The sequence below is a fragment of the Chrysemys picta genome, chromosome 3 (genome assembly GCF_011386835.1).
Source record: "Chrysemys picta bellii isolate R12L10 chromosome 3, ASM1138683v2, whole genome shotgun sequence".
Lineage (NCBI taxonomy): Eukaryota > Metazoa > Chordata > Testudines > Emydidae > Chrysemys > Chrysemys picta.
In genome coordinates, this window is record NC_088793.1 from 16,518,897 (window position 1) to 16,524,718 (window position 5,822).

A 5,822-nucleotide genomic window follows, 5' to 3' on the forward strand; every position below is an offset into this window, starting at 1 on the left:
ACACCATGAAAGGGGCAGTGCCTGGCTTGTCAAACCAAGGCTTATGTAACAGGTTGACAGAGAAGTCTATGGATCTCATTGTGCTGGCTGAAAGCCCAGCAGTCCGGTTTAGCAAAAAAGTCAGTCCAGTTAGTGATTTAAGTAAAGAGTGAAATTGCAAACTCTGCAAAGGTTATGGACAGATTGTCCCCTGAAGCCAGGGGACTGGTCAAATTCAATTGCCAAAGCTGGATGAATAGAGCTCTGAAGGTGGGATGTTTCCAAAGTGTTCAGCATTGCTTTAACTCTACTCCCTTTGAAATCAATGGGATATTTACCACTGGCTTCAATAGGAACAGAATTAGGCCAACACTGAACATTTCTGAAAATTCCACTCCGCTTCATTCCGTCAAATTCAGCTGCCACTCTGGTTGCAGACCTCGTATGATCTTCACCTAGTGGGCCTGCTCTAATATAACCTGGGATTTTCAAAAGACCATACAGGAGTCAGGAACCCAACTCTTACTGACTTACAATGGAAATTAAGTGCCCAATCTTCTTAGACTCCTTTGAAAATGACTGCTACAAAGGCCAAATTCTCATTGCCATATTCATATGGGTAGCAGTAGCACCTCACAGGATCGTGACCCTTGCATTTGCAGATTCCAGATGTATAGAGAGATTTTGATGGACCAGCAAAATGCCTGGACCACTACCGATAATTAGAATATCCATGATCATGCTTATTGCCAAAAGCAGCTAAATCAGTAGGTCTCAGATATGCTAAGGCTGTTGTAGAGGCCTGCTAAGCAAGGAGCTCCGAGGAGAAGAGGGTTGAGGCGGGAGAGTGAACCCTGTGTCCTTCCTGATAAGATCTCTGTTGAAATTGCTGAGGTGTTTTAGAAAAACAGGGAGCTGATCTATACTTGTCAGGGTCCTCAAAACATGTGGGCAGGGCTGGCCCTAGACCAAACAGTGCCCCAGGTGAGGAGCATCTTCGGTGCCCCCTCTATTTGTTAAACTTTTTAATACCTTATTTTTTATTGCATTTGTAACTCATTTCATGACTTTGATCCATGGTTTGCATGCATGATTTATCCCTGTCATATAAGATGATAAATTTGCATGCTTGGATCTATATGTACAGCTGTATTTATTCATGCCATATATAAGCAAATAAAAAAATATTTCCTCTAAACTTAATGAAACATTTAATTTTAAGCATAACTGAAATGTACCACCATCAAGAAACTGAACTGTGCACCAACCTTGAGTGAACCAGTATTGGATAGTGTTACAGTAGGTGACAGACTTAGAATGTTAACCCTAGTCCTTTAGTTCAAAAGGTCGCTTTTCTCGCCTTTGCCCTCGCGAACTGAAGCACAACATCAGAGAGATCCAAAGACTGGCCAATGGCATTTTCAAGCAAAAAACTAGTAAGCGTTGTCAGTCTCTCTCATAGGCGCTGACTTTCTAATGTGCTCGGACGGGGTGCTCCCCTGGCTCCACCCCAGGTCCCACCCCACTTCACCCCTTCCCCCAAGGCCCCACCCCACCCTGCCTCTTCCTGTCCTTGCCCCACTGCCCCACCTCTTCTTGCCCTGCCTCTTCCCGCCCTGTTCCACCCCTCCTCTTGCTTCTCCCCCTCCTCCCCAGTGCCTCCTGCACGCTGCGGAATAGCTGATCTGTGGTGGGCGGGAGGCGCTGATAGGGTACTTTTTTCCCATGGGTACTCCAGCCCTGGATCACCCATGGGGTTGGCACCTACGGTCTGTCTTGATGTTCAAGTCTTAAAACACAAGTACAATTTCACAATTATACAATAAAACGAGGTTTGCAATATCACAGCTGGGCTCTCATTTCAGTTCGTTCTTATATCTCACTGATTGACTGGCAACGCACCACCCCTTATATACCTGCCAGGGCACGATTGACAACATTCGAGGACGTTGGAGGAACATGTAGTTCTCAGAAAGTCTGAAAGGTTCCATGAGATTCTACAAAGGTCCACAAAAACAACAAAGAGTCTGGTGGCACCTTAAAGACTAACAGATTTATTTGCATAGCATCCGAAGAAGTGAGGTTTTTACTCACGAAAGCTTATGCCCAAATAAATCTGTTAGTCTTTAAGGTGCCACCAGACTCTTTGTTGTTTTTGTAGATACAGACTAACACGGCTACCCCCTGATACTTGACAACATACAAAGGTCCAGAACATTCTAGGAGGTTACTGAAAAATGAATCCACATACAGAATACCTGAAACATTTTACTTCAAACATTCTATTTTCCCTTTTGTTGCTAACAACAAAAAACAGCACCCTGAGCCTGGTGCCCCCCAAGCCTGGCACTCCAAGCGGTCACCTGCCCCTAAATTCAGCCTTATATGTGGGCTCTGCAAAAACACAGCTGTCTAACTGATGGTTTAAGAAAAACCTCTTGCTGAACCTTTGGAATTGTTTGCTTAATAAATTATTTTATTGTCATGTTATTGTTACACTAACCCAAATAAATAAAGCGGGAAGATGAGGGTGTGGTCTCTTCAGGGACTTTTCAGGGACACTTCATGGACAGAGTTTAGGATCCCCAATGGCAGCCGAAAGATGGGCCAACTGAAAGGCTGTCATACCACTCAAAGACTTCGGTAATGATTGATTTTTGGGTTGTTTTACTAACATGTTGCGGTCATGTGTCAGTGCTTGAGACTGAAATAAAGTGCCGCTTTAAGTGAAAAGAAGAACAGGAGTACTTGTGGCACCTTAGAGACTAACAAATTTATTAGAGCATAAGCTTTCGTGGACTACAGCCCACTTCTTCGGATGCATATATCAAGAAGTGGGCTGTAGTCCACGAAAGCTTATGCTCTAATAAATTTGTTAGTCTCTAAGGTGCCACAAGTACTCCTGTTCTTCTTTTTGCGGATACAGACTAACACGGCTGCTACTCTGAAACCTGGCTTTAAGTGAAAGCACTCTTGTGTTGTACTGTTTGTGCCAGCCACCTGTCAGTCGGATGGACATGTCTCCGTTGATTTATTTCCTCAAGAGTAATAGTTACCAAGAGCTTTAGGGTTTTAAGAACCATGGTAACAAAGACAGATGAGCATATGAAGCCTTCCCATCTACCACCTGTTGTATTTCATACCTTTCTCTGTTGAACCAGGATGTAGGACAATTGATAGCACCACACAGAGGCAAGAGCAATGTGAGGGCAGATTGAAGATTTTCTCTTTGCTTCTTTTTAAAGTAGCATAGAGAGGAAGCGCCTATCTGAATAAATTTCACACTGACCTTGAGAGAGAGAGAATGAAAATATCCCCAAAAAAGTGATACTGGATAATGCACTGGGAATGAATTTCAAGTGGGCATATGCTTTGAGGGCCAGGGGAAATCTTTCCACTGACTTCAATGGGCTTTTGGATCAGGCCTTTAGGGGGGGTTTTCTTCCTTAGTCTGAAGATAAGTGTGTGAGAATCCTCCGTTTGCCAGAGGATTCTGCATGCACAGTTTAGTAACACTTACTCTGCAATTTTCAGAGATGCTGAGCACAGCAAAGCCCATTTAAATTAATGGGTGTAGCACAGAACTGAAATGTTCTGTATTTGTGATGGAAGTTAACACTATTGTAATTAACCTGTTGTGTTATGATTATACACTATGTTAACCCGCAATTCAACATCCATCCAGAAGAGAGCTCCACAACCTCCAGAACACGGGAATGGGAAGCACAACCAGACCCAAAACAAAGCAAGTACCAAGAGATCTGATCTAAGGCCTTGGCTACACTTACCAGCTAGTTCGACGGCTGGAAATCGAAGTTCTGGGTTCGACTTATCGCGTCTAGTCTGGACGCGATAAGTCGAACCCGGAAGTGCTTGCCGTCGACTGCGGTACTCCAGCTCGGCGAGAGGAGTACCGCGGAGTCGACGGGGGAGCCTGCCTGCCGAGTGTGGACCAAGGTAAGTTCGAACTAAGGTACTTCGACTTCAGCTACGTTATTCACTTAGCTGAAGTTGTGTACCTTAGTTCGAATTAGGGGGGTAGTGTAGACCAAGCCTAAGATATATTTGCAGGAGGCATGCTAACGTATAAAGGCACAAGTTAGTGAGCACAGGCTCCACCTTACTAAGACAGTGGCCCCTCAAGGAACTGTCCTTAGTCTTAAAACTCCTCCATAACATAAAGAGTGGTAGGCAGCTCAGAATTAAAAAACTCACCCAAAATGTTCAGAGCTGCTATTTCTGACCACGTCGGCAAAAGAGTGGTACAAATCTTGTGTTCTTTGTGGCACTAGAAAAATGGCAAACATTATACCCAAAGCACCTATGGTTGTGTCACAGACTGGAAGATCCATTGCAATCTACTGAAAGCAGCAATTGTTGTTCTATATTGTTGGAGCAGATTACTTTTCAAAATAGGCAGAAGTCTACTCAACCAGGAAGCTCAAATTGTTACTAGTATTTATATTGAAAAATCCGTCTGCAGATTTGGGGCCCATGTTCCATAAACACTGATTAAGGTCAAAATTTGAATCAAGGTTATTTTGTGTGTTGTGCGGGTTGCTAGAAATACATACACAAGACTTGAACAACTCCATTCCACCTGCAATCAGCTAGTGCTTAAATCGGACACCCATCCATGCTGGCATCTTTTGTAGGGACAAATCAGACAAATTGCGATAGGTTGTTTCCCTATTTTATGATGCCTTAGAAGAGCACTGTCCAGTCATTGACTGGTTACACACTTCATAAGGTGTTGTTGGGCATGAGTGTTTACCAGTTGAGCTCTGAAATGGGACAGCTATTCAGAAGAAATAATCTAATACAACGGACTATGTAACAATATTAGCTGGTTACCTTAGTACAGTTGGTGAAGCTGTTAAAAGGTGCCAAGAAAAAGCCTCTAAGATGCAAAAAAGAGTATTATGGTGTAAGGGCTCGTCCACATGGAGCAGAGGGTAGGATTTCTAAAGTGTACTAATGTATTGCACATTGATTGGTCCATGTAGAGCCTGCTCTTGTGCACTAAAGATTCCCTAATGCTCTTAACAAAGTGCTGTTTGAAACTGTACAATGTTAAAGTGCACTAGGGAACATTACAGAGAGTTTATTCATTACAGTATACATTACTCCTTACCGTATATACAAAGAGAAAGCCCTGACTCTCCCAGACATTTACACATGTATGTAGAATTTAAAAATTGCTAAAAATAAACCCCCAAAAACAAAATTACTAAATCCTAACAAACAGAAGCCCTAAACATATAGTACCAGTGGATTGTTCAGATGAGGAGAGAGGAATATTTCACTCAATACTTAGGAGATGGGAACAATGAAACTGATCATTTCATTAATAAATGTTATCAGTAATGGAGCTGCATTAAAATTTTCTTTGACATTTTGTAGGAAAGTGTTCACCGATTATTTTTCAGACAATTTCACACTCCTAGAAATTCAGTGAAGTAGAATCAAAATAGGCAAAGAGCTGAATGTCGAACTTCAGATTTCAGATTTATGTCCGGAAATGAGCCCATTTATATTAATCATGTTTTTTCCTGTTTTTTCCCCTGAAAAATGGGCCCATTTGTTTTGACTATTTCACAAACATCTCGGAAATAACTGCCCTCTGCTGAAGAAGTTTCATTTATGTGATTTAAGTCCAAAACTTTTAAGGCATTTATCCAAAAGGAGCCTGCATCTGCCTGTTTTTATCAGTTTACTGAGAGATGGACCCCCATACAGCAAAATCCTATTCAAACCTTTGAAATTTTTTTAAAGAAGAATCCATCTCAATTGTGCTGATTCCAGTTTGGTTCTAAAACAGAAAGGGGCCTGTGGCAGGGCAG